The following is a 16,928-nucleotide window of genomic DNA, read 5'->3' as shown; positions in this document are numbered from 1 at the left end:
AGTATTACTAAACTGAGAGAGCTGAGAGAATATTACTAAACTGAGAGACTATTACTAAACTGAGAGAATATTACTAAACTGAGAGAGTTTTACTAAACTGAGAGAGTTTTACTAAACTGAGAGAATATTATTAAACTGAGAGAGTATTACTAAACTGAGGGAGTATTACTAAACCGAGAGAGTATTACTAAACTGGGAGAATATTACTAAACTGTGAGATTATTTACTAACCTGAGAGAGTATTACTAAACTGAGAGAATATTACTAAACTGTGAGAGTATTACTAAACGGGGAGCGTATTACTAACCTGAGAGAGTATTACTAAACTGAGAGAGTATTACTAAACTGAGGGGGTATTACTAAAACGAGAGAGTATTACTAACCTGAGAGAGTATTACTAAACTGAGAGAATATTACTAAACTGAGAGAATATTACTAAACTGAGAGAGTATTACTAAACTGAGGGAGTATTACTAAACCGTGAGAGTATTACTAACCTGAGAGAGTATTACTAAACTGAGATAATATTACTAAACTGAGAGAGTATTACTAAACTGAGAGAGTATTACTAAACTGAGAGAGTATTACTAAACTGAGAGAGTATTACTAAACTGAGCGAGCTGAGAGAGTATTACTAAACTGAGAGAGTATTACTAAACTGAGAGAGTATTACTAAACTGAGAGAGTATTACTAAACTGATAGAGTATCACTAAACTGAGAGAGCTGAGAGAATATTACTCGACCGAGAGATTATTACTCAACTGAGAGAATATTTCTAAACGGAGAGAGTATTACTAAACTGAGAGAGTATTACTAAACTGAGAGAGCTGAGAGAATATTACTAAACTGAGAGAATATTACTAAACGGAGAGAGTATTACTAAACTGAGAGAGTATTACTAAACTGAGAGAATATTACTAAACTGTGAGATTATTACTAAACTGAGAGAGTATTACTAAACTGAGAGAGTATTACTAAACTGAGAGAGTATTACTAAACGGAGAGAGTGTTACTAAACTGAGAGAATATTACTCAACTGAGAGAGTATTTCTAAACTGAGAGAGTATTACTAAACTGAGAGAGTATTACAAACCCGAGACATTATTACTAAACTGAGAGAGCTGAGAGAATATTACTAAACTGAGAGAATATTACTAAACTGAGAGAATATTACTAAACTGAGAGAGTTTTACTAAACTGAGAGAATATTATTAAACTGAGAGAGTATTACTAAACTGAGGGAGTATTACTAAACTGAGAGAGTATTACTAAACTGAGAGAATATTAATAACCTGTGAGAGTATTACTAAACTGAGGGAGTATTACTAAACCGAGAGAGTATTACTAACCTGAGAGAGTATTACTAAACTGAGAGAATATTACTAAACTGAGAGAGTATTACTAAACTGAGGGAGAATTACTAAACCGTGAGAGTATTACTAACCTGAGAGAATATTATTAAACTGAGAGAATATTACTAAACTGTGAGAGTATTACTAAACGGAGATAGAATTACTAAACTGGGAGAGTATTACTAGACTGACAGAGTATTAATCAACTGAGAGAATATTACTCGCCGGAGAGATTATTACTCATTCGAGAGAGTATTACTAAATGGAGAGAGTATTACTAAACTGAGAGAGTATTACTAAACTGAGAGAATATTACTAAACTGGGAGAGTATTACTACACTGGGAGAGTATTACTAACCTGAGAGAGTATTACTAAACTGAGAGAGTATTACTAAACTGAGGGGGTATTACTAAACCGAGAGAGTATTACTAACCTGAGAGAGTATTACTAAACTGAGAGAATATTACTAAACTGAGGGAGTATTACTAAACCGTGAGAGTATTACTAACCTGAGAGAGTATTACTAAACTGAGAGAGCTGAGAGAGTATTACTGGACTGAGAGAGTATTACTAGACTGAGAGAGTATTACTCAACTGAAAGAATATTACTCACCGGAGAGATTATTACTCAACTGAGAGAATATAACTAAACTGAGAGAATATTACTAAACGGAGAGAGTATTACTAAACTGAGAGAGTATTACTAAACTGAGAGAGCTGAGAGAATATTACTAGACTGAGAGAGTATTACTAAACTGAGAGAATATTACTCACCGGAGAGAATATTACTCAACTGAGAGGGTATTTCTAAACTGAGAGAGTATTACTAAACTGAGAGAGTATTACAAACCCGAGAGAGTATTACTAAACTGAGAGAATATTACTAAACTGAGAGAATATTACTAAACTGAGAGAGTTTTAATAAACTGAGAGAGTATTACTAAACTGAGAGAATATTACTAAACTGAGAGAGTTTTAATAAACTGAGAGAGTATTACTAAACTGAGAGAATATTAATAAACTGTGAGAGTATTACTAAACTGAGGGAGTATTACTAAACCGTGAGAGTATTTCTAACCTGAGAGAGTATTACCAAACTGAGAGAATATTACTAAACTGTGAGAGTATTACTAAACTGAGGGAGTATTACTAAACCGAGAGAGTATTACTAACCTGAGAGAGTATTACTAAACTGAGAGAATATTACTAAACTGAGAGAGTATTACTAAACTGAGGGAGATTTACTAAACCGTGAGAGTATTACTAACCTGAGAGAGTATTACTAAACTGAGAGAGTATTACTAAACTGAGGGGGTATTACTAAACCGAGAGAGTATTACTAACCTGAGAGAGTATTACTAAACTGAGAGAATATTACTAAACTGAGGGAGTATTACTAAACCGTGAGAGTATTACTAACCTGAGAGAGTATTACTAAACTGAGAGAGCTGAGAGAGTATTACTAGACTGAGAGAGTATTACTCAACTGAAAGAATATTACTCACCGGAGAGATTATTACTCAACTGAGAGAATATAACTAAACTGAGAGAATATTACTAAACGGAGAGAGTATTACTAAACTGAGAGAGTATTACTAAACTGAGAGAGCTGAGAGAATATTACTAGACTGAGAGAGTATTACTAAACTGAGAGAATATTACTCACCGGAGAGAATATTACTCAACTGAGAGGGTATTTCTAAACTGAGAGAGTATTACTAAACTGAGAGAGTATTACAAACCCGAGAGAGTATTACTAAACTGAGAGAGCTGAGAGAAAATTACTAAACTGAGAGAATATTACTAAACTGAGAGAATATTACTAAACTGGGAGAGTATTACTACACTGGGAGAGTATTACTAACCTGAGAGAGTATTACTAAACTGAGAGAGTATTACTAAACTGAGGGGGTATTACTAAACCGAGAGAGTATTACTAACCTGAGAGAGTATTACTAAACTGAGAGAATATTACTAAACTGAGGGAGTATTACTAAACCGTGAGAGTATTACTAACCTGAGAGAGTATTACTAAACTGAGAGAGCTGAGAGAGTATTACTGGACTGAGAGAGTATTACTAGACTGAGAGAGTATTACTCAACTGAAAGAATATTACTCACCGGAGAGATTATTACTCAACTGAGAGAGCTGAGAGAATATTACTAGACTGAGAGAGTATTACTAAACTGAGAGAATATTACTCACCGGAGAGAATATTACTCAACTGAGAGGGTATTTCTAAACTGAGAGAGTATTACTAAACTGAGAGAGTATTACAAACCCGAGAGAGTATTACTAAACTGAGAGAGCTGAGAGAAAATTACTAAACTGAGAGAATATTACTAAACTGAGAGAATATTACTAAACTGGGAGAGTATTACTAAACTGAGGGAGTATTACTAAACCGTGAGAGTATTACTAACCTGAGAGAGTATTACTAAACTGAGAGAGCTGAGAGAGTATTACTGGACTGAGAGAGTATTACTAGACTGAGAGAGTATTACTCAACTGAAAGAATATTACTCACCGGAGAGATTATTACTCAACTGAGAGAATATAACTAAACTGAGAGAATATTACTAAACGGAGAGAGTATTACTAAACTGAGAGAGTATTACTAAACTGAGAGAGCTGAGAGAATATTACTAGACTGAGAGAGTATTACTAAACTGAGAGAATATTACTCACCGGAGAGAATATTACTCAACTGAGAGGGTATTTCTAAACTGAGAGAGTATTACTAAACTGAGAGAGTATTACAAACCTGAGAGAGTATTACTAAACTGAGAGAGCTGAGAGAGTATTACTGGACTGAGAGAGTATTACTAGACTGAGAGAGTATTACTCAACTGAAAGAATATTACTCACCGGAGAGATTATTACTCAACTGAGAGAATATAACTAAACTGAGAGAATATTACTAAACGGAGAGAGTATTACTAAACTGAGAGAGTATTACTAAACTGAGAGAGCTGAGAGAATATTACTAGACTGAGAGAGTATTACTAAACTGAGAGAATATTACTCACCGGAGAGAATATTACTCAACTGAGAGGGTATTTCTAAACTGAGAGAGTATTACTAAACTGAGAGAGTATTACAAACCCGAGAGAGTATTACTAAACTGAGAGAGCTGAGAGAAAATTACTAAACTGAGAGAATATTACTAAACTGAGAGAATATTACTAAACTGGGAGAGTATTACTACACTGGGAGAGTATTACTAACCTGAGAGAGTATTACTAAACTGAGAGAGTATTACTAAACTGAGGGAGTATTACTAAACTGGGAGAGTATTACTAACCTGAGAGAGTATTACTAAACTGAGAGAGCTGAGAGAGTATTACTGGACTGAGAGAGTATTACTAGACTGAGAGAGTATTACTCAACTGAAAGAATATTACTCACCGGAGAGATTATTACTCAACTGAGAGAATATAACTAAACTGAGAGAATATTACTAAACGGAGAGAGTATTACTAAACTGAGAGAGTATTACTAAACTGAGAGAGCTGAGAGAATATTACTAGACTGAGAGAGTATTACTAAACTGAGAGAATATTACTCACCGGAGAGAATATTACTCAACTGAGAGGGTATTTCTAAACTGAGAGAGTATTACTAAACTGAGAGAGTATTACAAACCCGAGAGAGTATTACTAAACTGAGAGAGCTGAGAGAAAATTACTAAACTGAGAGAATATTACTAAACTGAGAGAATATTACTAAACTGAGAGAGTTTTAATAAACTGAGAGAGTATTACTAAACTGAGAGAATATTACTAAACTGAGAGAGTTTTAATAAACTGAGAGAGTATTACTAAACTGAGAGAATATTAATAAACTGTGAGAGTATTACTAAAGTGAGGGAGTATTACTAAACCGTGAGAGTATTTCTAACCTGAGAGAGTATTACCAAACTGAGAGAATATTACTAAACTGTGAGAGTATTACTAAACTGAGGGAGTATTACTAAACCGAGAGAGTATTACTAACCTGAGAGAGTATTACTAAACTGAGAGAATATTACTAAACTGAGAGAGTATTACTAAACTGAGGGAGAATTACTAAACCGTGAGAGTATTACTAACCTGAGAGAGTATTACTAAACTGAGAGAGTATTACTAAACGGAGGGGGTATTACTAAACCGAGAGAGTATTACTAACCTGAGAGAGTATTACTAAACTGAGAGAATATTACTAAACTGAGGGAGTATTACTAAACCGTGAGAGTATTACTAACCTGAGAGAGTATTACTAAACTGAGAGAGCTGAGAGAGTATTACTAGACTGAGAGAGTATTACTCAACTGAAAGAATATTACTCACCGGAGAGATTATTACTCAACTGAGAGAATATAACTAAACTGAGAGAATATTACTAAACGGAGAGAGTATTACTAAACTGAGAGAGTATTACTAAACTGAGAGAGCTGAGAGAATATTACTAGACTGAGAGAGTATTACTAAACTGAGAGAATATTACTCACCGGAGAGAATATTACTCAACTGAGAGGGTATTTCTAAACTGAGAGAGTATTACTAAACTGAGAGAGTATTACAAACCCGAGAGAGTATTACTAAACTGAGAGAGCTGAGAGAAAATTACTAAACTGAGAGAATATTACTAAACTGAGAGAATATTACTAAACTGAGAGAGTTTTAATAAACTGAGAGAGTATTACTAAACTGAGAGAATATTAATAAACTGTGAGAGTATTACTAAACTGAGGGAGTATTACTAAACCGTGAGAGTATTTTTAACCTGAGAGAGTATTACCAAACTGAGAGAATATTACTAAACTGTGAGAGTATTACTAAACTGAGGGAGTATTACTAAACCGAGAGAGTATTACTAACCTGAGAGAGTATTACTAAACTGAGAGAATATTACTAAACTGAGAGAGTATTACTAAACTGAGGGAGAATTACTAAACCGTGAGAGTATTACTAACCTGAGAGAATATTACTAAACTGAGAGAATATTACTAAACTGTGAGAGTATTACTAAACGGAGATAGAATTACTAAACTGAGAGAGTATTACTAGACGGAGATAGAATTACTAAACTGAGAGAGTATTACTAGACTGAGAGAGTATTAATCAACTGAGAGAATATTACTCGCCGGAGAGATTATTACTCATTTGAGACAGTATTACTAAATGGAGAGAGTATTACTAAACTGAGAGAGTATTACTAAACTGAGAGAATATTACTAAACTGTGAGAGTATTACTAAACTGGGAGAGTATTACTAACCCGAGAGACTATTACTAAACTGAGAGAGTATTACTAAACTGAGGGGGTATTAATAACCGAGAGAGTTTTACTAACCTGAGAGAGTATTACTAAACTGAGAGAATATTACTAAACTGGGAGAGTATTACTAAACTGAGGGAGTATTACTAAACCGTGAGAGTATTTCTAACCTGAGAGAGTATTTCTAACCTGAGAGAGTATTACTAAACTGAGAGAATATTACTAAACTGTGAGAGTATTACTAAACTGAGGGAGTATTACTAAACCGAGAGAGTATTACTAACCTGAGAGAGTATTACTAAACTGAGAGAATATTACTAAACTGTGAGAGTATTACTAAACTGAGGGAGTATTACTAAACCGAGAGAGTATTACTAACCTGAGAGCGTATTACTAAACTGAGAGAATATTACTAAACTGTTAGAGTATTACTAAACTGGGAGAGTATTACTAACCCGAGAGAGTATTACTAAACTGAGAGAGTATTACTAAACTGAGGGGGTATTACTAAACCGAGAGAGTATTACTAACCTGAGAGAGTATTACTAAACTGAGAGAATATTACTAAACTGAGAGAGTATTACTAAACTGAAGGAGTATTACTAAACTGAGAGAGCTGAGAGAATATTACTAAACTGAGAGAGTATTACTAAACTGAGGGAGTATTACTAAACCGAGAGAGTATTACTAAACTGAGAGAGTTTTACTAAACTGAGAGAATATTATTAAACTGAGAGAGTATTACTAAACTGAGGGAGTATTACTAAACTGAGAGAGTATTACTAAACTGAGAGAATATTAATAACCTGTGAGAGTATTACTAAACTGAGGGAGTATTACTAAACCGAGAGAGTATTACTAACCTGAGAGAGTATTACTAAACTGAGAGAATATTACTAAACTGAGAGAGTATTACTAAACTGAGGGAGAATTACTAAACCGTGAGAGTATTACTAACCTGAGAGAATATTATTAAACTGAGAGAATATTACTAAACTGTGAGAGTATTACTAAACGGAGATAGAATTACTAAACTGGGAGAGTATTACTAGACTGACAGAGTATTAATCAACTGAGAGAATATTACTCGCCGGAGAGATTATTACTCATTCGAGAGAGTATTACTAAATGGAGAGAGTATTACTAAACTGAGAGAGTATTACTAAACTGAGAGAATATTACTAAACTGGGAGAGTATTACTACACTGGGAGAGTATTACTAACCTGAGAGAGTATTACTAAACTGAGAGAGTATTACTAAACTGAGAGAATATTACTAATCTGAGAGAGTTTTAATAAACTGAGAGAGTATTACTAAACTGAGAGAATATTAATAAACTGTGAGAGTATTACTAAACTGAGGGAGTATTACTAAACCGTGAGAGTATTTCTAACCTGAGAGAGTATTACCAAACTGAGAGAATATTACTAAACTGTGAGAGTATTACTAAACTGAGGGAGTATTACTAAACCGAGAGAGTATTACTAACCTGAGAGAGTATTACTAAACTGAGAGAATATTACTAAACTGAGAGAGTATTACTAAACTGAGGGAGAATTACTAAACCGTGAGAGTATTACTAACCTGAGAGAATATTACTAAACTGAGAGAATATTACTAAACTGTGAGAGTATTACTAAACGGAGATAGAATTACTAAACTGAGAGAGTATTACTAGACGGAGATAGAATTACTAAACTGAGAGAGTATTACTAGACTGAGAGAGTATTAATCAACTGAGAGAATATTACTCGCCGGAGAGATTATTACTCATTTGAGACAGTATTACTAAATGGAGAGAGTATTACTAAACTGAGAGAGTATTACTAAACTGAGAGAATATTACTAAACTGTGAGAGTATTACTAAACTGGGAGAGTATTACTAACCCGAGAGACTATTACTAAACTGAGAGAGTATTACTAAACTGAGGGGGTATTAATAACCGAGAGAGTTTTACTAACCTGAGAGAGTATTACTAAACTGAGAGAATATTACTAAACTGGGAGAGTATTACTAAACTGAGGGAGTATTACTAAACCGTGAGAGTATTTCTAACCTGAGAGAGTATTTCTAACCTGAGAGAGTATTACTAAACTGAGAGAATATTACTAAACTGTGAGAGTATTACTAAACTGAGGGAGTATTACTAAACCGAGAGAGTATTACTAACCTGAGAGAGTATTACTAAACTGAGAGAATATTACTAAAATGTGAGAGTATTACTAAACTGAGGGAGTATTACTAAACCGAGAGAGTATTACTAACCTGAGAGAGTATTACTAAACTGAGAGAATATTACTAAACTGTTAGAGTATTACTAAACTGGGAGAGTATTACTAACCCGAGAGAGTATTACTAAACTGAGAGAGTATTACTAAACTGAGGGGGTATTACTAAACCGAGAGAGTATTACTAACCTGAGAGAAAATTACTAAACTGAGAGAATATTACTAAACTGAGAGAATATTACTAAACTGGGAGAGTATTACTACACTGGGAGAGTATTACTAACCTGAGAGAGTATTACTAAACTGAGAGAGTATTACTAAACTGAGGGAGTATTACTAAACCGTGAGAGTATTACTAACCTGAGAGAGTATTACTAAACTGAGAGAGCTGAGAGAGTATTACTGGACTGAGAGAGTATTACTAGACTGAGAGAGTATTACTCAACTGAAAGAATATTACTCACCGGAGAGATTATTACTCAACTGAGAGAATATAACTAAACTGAGAGAATATTACTAAACGGAGAGAGTATTACTAAACTGAGAGAGTATTACTAAACTGAGAGAGCTGAGAGAATATTACTAGACTGAGAGAGTATTACTAAACTGAGAGAATATTACTCACCGGAGAGAATATTACTCAACTGAGAGGGTATTTCTAAACTGAGAGAGTATTACTAAACTGAGAGAGTATTACAAACCCGAGAGAGTATTACTAAACTGAGAGAGCTGAGAGAAAATTACTAAACTGAGAGAATATTACTAAACTGAGAGAATATTACTAAACTGAGAGAGTTTTAATAAACTGAGAGAGTATTACTAAACTGAGAGAATATTACTAAACTGAGAGAGTTTTAATAAACTGAGAGAGTATTACTAAACTGAGAGAATATTAATAAACTGTGAGAGTATTACTAAAGTGAGGGAGTATTACTAAACCGTGAGAGTATTTCTAACCTGAGAGAGTATTACCAAACTGAGAGAATATTACTAAACTGTGAGAGTATTACTAAACTGAGGGAGTATTACTAAACCGAGAGAGTATTACTAACCTGAGAGAGTATTACTAAACTGAGAGAATATTACTAAACTGAGAGAGTATTACTAAACTGAGGGAGAATTACTAAACCGAGAGAGTATTACTAAACTGAGAGAGTATTACTAAACTGAGAGAGTATTACTAAACGGAGGGGGTATTACTAAACCGAGAGAGTATTACTAACCTGAGAGAGTATTACTAAACTGAGAGAATATTACTAAACTGAGGGAGTATTACTAAACCGTGAGAGTATTACTAACCTGAGAGAGTATTACTAAACTGAGAGAGCTGAGAGAGTATTACTAGACTGAGAGAGTATTACTCAACTGAAAGAATATTACTCACCGGAGAGATTATTACTCAACTGAGAGAATATAACTAAACTGAGAGAATATTACTAAACGGAGAGAGTATTACTAAACTGAGAGAGTATTACTAAACTGAGAGAGCTGAGAGAATATTACTAGACTGAGAGAGTATTACTAAACTGAGAGAATATTACTCACCGGAGAGAATATTACTCAACTGAGAGGGTATTTCTAAACTGAGAGAGTATTACTAAACTGAGAGAGTATTACAAACCCGAGAGAGTATTACTAAACTGAGAGAGCTGAGAGAAAATTACTAAACTGAGAGAATATTACTAAACTGAGAGAATATTACTAAACTGAGAGAGTTTTAATAAACTGAGAGAGTATTACTAAACTGAGAGAATATTAATAAACTGTGAGAGTATTACTAAACTGAGGGAGTATTACTAAACCGTGAGAGTATTTTTAACCTGAGAGAGTATTACCAAACTGAGAGAATATTACTAAACTGTGAGAGTATTACTAAACTGAGGGAGTATTACTAAACCGAGAGAGTATTACTAACCTGAGAGAGTATTACTAAACTGAGAGAATATTACTAAACTGAGAGAGTATTACTAAACTGAGGGAGAATTACTAAACCGTGAGAGTATTACTAACCTGAGAGAATATTACTAAACTGAGAGAATATTACTAAACTGTGAGAGTATTACTAAACGGAGATAGAATTACTAAACTGAGAGAGTATTACTAGACGGAGATAGAATTACTAAACTGAGAGAGTATTACTAGACTGAGAGAGTATTAATCAACTGAGAGAATATTACTCGCCGGAGAGATTATTACTCATTTGAGACAGTATTACTAAATGGAGAGAGTATTACTAAACTGAGAGAGTATTACTAAACTGAGAGAATATTACTAAACTCTGAGAGTATTACTAAACTGGGAGAGTATTACTAACCCGAGAGACTATTACTAAACTGAGAGAGTATTACTAAACTGAGGGGGTATTAATAACCGAGAGAGTTTTACTAACCTGAGAGAGTATTACTAAACTGAGAGAATATTACTAAACTGGGAGAGTATTACTAAACTGAGGGAGTATTACTAAACCGTGAGAGTATTTCTAACCTGAGAGAGTATTTCTAACCTGAGAGAGTATTACTAAACTGAGAGAATATTACTAAACTGTGAGAGTATTACTAAACTGAGGGAGTATTACTAAACCGAGAGAGTATTACTAACCTGAGAGAGTATTACTAAACTGAGAGAATATTACTAAACTGTGAGAGTATTACTAAACTGAGGGAGTATTACTAAACCGAGAGAGTATTACTAACCTGAGAGCGTATTACTAAACTGAGAGAATATTACTAAACTGTGAGAGTATTACTAAACTGGGAGAGTATTACTAACCCGAGAGAGTATTACTAAACTGAGAGAGTATTACTAAACTGAGGGGGTATTACTAAACCGAGAGAGTATTACTAACCTGAGAGAGTATTACTAAACTGAGAGAATATTACTAAACTGAGAGAGTATTACTAAACTGAAGGAGTATTACTAAACTGAGAGAGCTGAGAGAATATTACTAAACTGAGAGAGTATTACTAAACTGAGGGAGTATTACTAAACCGAGAGAGTATTACTAAACTGAGAGAGTTTTACTAAACTGAGAGAATATTATTAAACTGAGAGAGTATTACTAAACTGAGGGAGTATTACTAAACTGAGAGAGTATTACTAAACTGAGAGAATATTAATAACCTGTGAGAGTATTACTAAACTGAGGGAGTATTACTAAACCGAGAGAGTATTACTAACCTGAGAGAGTATTACTAAACTGAGAGAATATTACTAAACTGAGAGAGTATTACTAAACTGAGGGAGAATTACTAAACCGTGAGAGTATTACTAACCTGAGAGAATATTATTAAACTGAGAGAATATTACTAAACTGTGAGAGTATTACTAAACGGAGATAGAATTACTAAACTGGGAGAGTATTACTAGACTGACAGAGTATTAATCAACTGAGAGAATATTACTCGCCGGAGAGATTATTACTCATTCGAGAGAGTATTACTAAATGGAGAGAGTATTACTAAACTGAGAGAGTATTACTAAACTGAGAGAATATTACTAAACTGGGAGAGTATTACTACACTGGGAGAGTATTACTAACCTGAGAGAGTATTACTAAACTGAGAGAGTATTACTAAACTGAGAGAATATTACTAATCTGAGAGAGTTTTAATAAACTGAGAGAGTATTACTAAACTGAGAGAATATTAATAAACTGTGAGAGTATTACTAAACTGAGGGAGTATTACTAAACCGTGAGAGTATTTCTAACCTGAGAGAGTATTACCAAACTGAGAGAATATTACTAAACTGTGAGAGTATTACTAAACTGAGGGAGTATTACTAAACCGAGAGAGTATTACTAACCTGAGAGAGTATTACTAAACTGAGAGAATATTACTAAACTGAGAGAGTATTACTAAACTGAGGGAGAATTACTAAACCGTGAGAGTATTACTAACCTGAGAGAATATTACTAAACTGAGAGAATATTACTAAACTGTGAGAGTATTACTAAACGGAGATAGAATTACTAAACTGAGAGAGTATTACTAGACGGAGATAGAATTACTAAACTGAGAGAGTATTACTAGACTGAGAGAGTATTAATCAACTGAGAGAATATTACTCGCCGGAGAGATTATTACTCATTTGAGACAGTATTACTAAATGGAGAGAGTATTACTAAACTGAGAGAGTATTACTAAACTGAGAGAATATTACTAAACTGTGAGAGTATTACTAAACTGGGAGAGTATTACTAACCCGAGAGACTATTACTAAACTGAGAGAGTATTACTAAACTGAGGGGGTATTAATAACCGAGAGAGTTTTACTAACCTGAGAGAGTATTACTAAACTGAGAGAATATTACTAAACTGGGAGAGTATTACTAAACTGAGGGAGTATTACTAAACCGTGAGAGTATTTCTAACCTGAGAGAGTATTTCTAACCTGAGAGAGTATTACTAAACTGAGAGAATATTACTAAACTGTGAGAGTATTACTAAACTGAGGGAGTATTACTAAACCGAGAGAGTATTACTAAACTGAGAGAGTATTACTAAACTGAGAGAATATTACTAAAATGTGAGAGTATTACTAAACTGAGAGAGTATTACTAAACCGAGAGAGTATTACTAACCTGAGAGAGTATTACTAAACTGAGAGAATATTACTAAACTGTGAGAGTATTACTAAACTGGGAGAGTATTACTAACCCGAGAGAGTATTACTAAACTGAGAGAGTATTACTAAACTGAGGGGGTATTACTAAACCGAGAGAGTATTACTAACCTGAGAGAGTATTACTAAACTGAGAGAATATTACTAAACTGAGAGAGTATTACTAAACTGAAGGAGTATTACTAAACTGAGAGAGCTGAGAGAATATTACTAAACTGAGAGAGTATTACTAAACTGAGGGAGTATTACTAAACCGAGAGAGTATTACTAAACTGAGAGAGTTTTACTAAACTGAGAGAATATTATTAAACTGAGAGAGTATTACTAAACTGAGGGAGTATTACTAAACTGAGAGAGTATTACTAAACTGAGAGAATATTAATAACCTGTGAGAGTATTACTAAACTGAGGGAGTATTACTAAACCGAGAGAGTATTACTAACCTGAGAGAGTATTACTAAACTGAGAGAATATTACTAAACTGAGAGAGTATTACTAAACTGAGGGAGAATTACTAAACCGTGAGAGTATTACTAACCTGAGAGAATATTATTAAACTGAGAGAATATTACTAAACTGTGAGAGTATTACTAAACGGAGATAGAATTACTAAACTGGGAGAGTATTACTAGACTGACAGAGTATTAATCAACTGAGAGAATATTACTCGCCGGAGAGATTATTACTCATTCGAGAGAGTATTACTAAATGGAGAGAGTATTACTAAACTGAGAGAGTATTACTAAACTGAGAGAATATTACTAAACTGGGAGAGTATTACTACACTGGGAGAGTATTACTAACCTGAGAGAGTATTACTAAACTGAGAGAGTATTACTAAACTGAGGGGGTATTACTAAACCGAGAGAGTATTACTAACCTGAGAGAGTATTACTAATTACTAAACTGAGAGAATATTACTAAACTGAGGGAGTATTACTAAACCGTGAGAGTATTACTAACCTGAGAGAGTATTACTAAACTGAGAGAGCTGAGAGAGTATTACTGGACTGAGAGTATTACTAGACTGAGAGAGTATTACTCAACTGAAAGAATATTACTCACCGGAGAGATTATTACTCAACTGAGAGAATATAACTAAACTGAGAGAATATTACTAAACGGAGAGAGTATTACTAAACTGAGAGAGTATTACTAAACTGAGAGAGCTGAGAGAATATTACTAGACTGAGAGAGTATTACTAAACTGAGAGAATATTACTCACCGGAGAGAATATTACTCAGCTGAGAGGGTATTTCTAAACTGAGAGAGTATTACTAAACTGAGAGAGTATTACAAACCCGAGAGAGTATTACTAAACTGAGAGAGCTGAGAGAAAATTACTAAACTGAGAGAATATTACTAAACTGAGAGAATATTACTAAACTGAGAGAGTTTTAATAAACTGAGAGAGTATTACTAAACTGAGAGAATATTACTAAACTGAGAGAGTTTTAATAAACTGAGAGAGTATTACTAAACTGAGAGAATATTAATAAACTGTGAGAGTATTACTAAACTGAGGGAGTATTACTAAACCGTGAGAGTATTTCTAACCTGAGAGAGTATTACCAAACTGAGAGAATATTACTAAACTGTGAGAGTATTACTAAACTGAGGGAGTATTACTAAACCGAGAGAGTATTACTAACCTGAGAGAGTATTACTAAACTGAGAGAATATTACTAAACTGAGAGAGTATTACTAAACTGAGGGAGAATTACTAAACCATGAGAGTATTACTAACCTGAGAGAGTATTACTAAACTGAGAGAGTATTACTAAACTGAGGGGGTATTACTAAACCGAGAGAGTATTACTAACCTGAGAGAGTATTACTAAACTGAGAGAATATTACTAAACTGAGGGAGTATTACTAAACCGTGAGAGTATTACTAACCTGAGAGAGTATTACTAAACTGAGAGAGCTGAGAGAGTATTACTGGACTGCGAGAGTATTACTAGACTGAGAGAGTATTACTCAACTGAAAGAATATAACTCACCGGAGAGATTATTACTCAACTGAGAGAATATAACTAAACTGAGAGAATATTACTAAACGGAGAGAGTATTACTAAACTGAGAGAGTATTACTAAACTGAGAGAGCTGAGAGAATATTACTAGACTGAGAGAGTATTACTAAACTGAGAGAATATTACTCACCGGAGAGAATATTACTCAACTGAGAGGGTATTTCTAAACTGAGAGAGTATTACTAAACTGAGAGAGTATTACAAACCCGAGAGAGTATTACTAAACTGAGAGAGCTGAGAGAAAATTACTAAACTGAGAGAATATTACTAAACTGAGAGAATATTACTAAACTGAGAGAGTTTTAATAAACTGAGAGAGTATTACTAAACTGAGAGAATATTACTAATCTGAGAGAGTTTTAATAAACTGAGAGAGTATTACTAAACTGAGAGAATATTAATAAACTGTGAGAGTATTACTAAACTGAGGGAGTATTACTAAACCGTGAGAGTATTTCTAACCTGAGAGAGTATTACCAAACTGAGAGAATATTACTAAACTGTGAGAGTATTACTAAACTGAGGGAGTATTACTAAACCGAGAGAGTATTACTAACCTGAGAGAGTATTACTAAACTGAGAGAATATTACTAAACTGAGAGAGTATTACTAAACTGAGGGAGAATTACTAAACCGTGAGAGTATTACTAACCTGAGAGAATATTACTAAACTGAGAGAATATTACTAAACTGTGAGAGTATTACTAAACGGAGATAGAATTACTAAACTGAGAGAGTATTACTAGACGGAGATAGAATTACTAAACTGAGAGAGTATTACTAGACTGAGAGAGTATTAATCAACTGAGAGAATATTACTCGCCGGAGAGATTATTACTCATTTGAGACAGTATTACTAAATGGAGAGAGTATTACTAAACTGAGAGAGTATTACTAAACTGAGAGAATATTACTAAACTGTGAGAGTATTACTAAACTGGGAGAGTATTACTAACCCGAGAGACTATTACTAAACTGAGAGAGTATTACTAAACTGAGGGGGTATTAATAACCGAGAGAGTTTTACTAACCTGAGAGAGTATTACTAAACTGAGAGAATATTACTAAACTGGGAGAGTATTACTAAACTGAGGGAGTATTACTAAACCGTGAGAGTATTTCTAACCTGAGAGAGTATTTCTAACCTGAGAGAGTATTACTAAACTGAGAGAATATTACTAAACTGTGAGAGTATTACTAAACTGAGGGAGTATTACTAAACCGAGAGAGTATTACTAACCTGAGAGAGTATTACTAAACTGAGAGAATATTACTAAACTGTGAGAGTATTACTAAACTGAGGGAGTATTACTAAACCGAGAGATTATTACTAACCTGAGAGAGTATTACTAAACTGAGAGAATATTACTAAACTGTTAGAGTATTACTAAACTGGGAGAGTATTACTAACCCGAGAGAGTATTAC

Source organism: Salvelinus alpinus, chromosome 4, assembly GCF_045679555.1.
Source record: "Salvelinus alpinus chromosome 4, SLU_Salpinus.1, whole genome shotgun sequence".
In the NCBI taxonomy this organism is placed as follows: domain Eukaryota; kingdom Metazoa; phylum Chordata; class Actinopteri; order Salmoniformes; family Salmonidae; genus Salvelinus; species Salvelinus alpinus.
Note: the sequence above shows the minus strand (reverse complement) of the source record.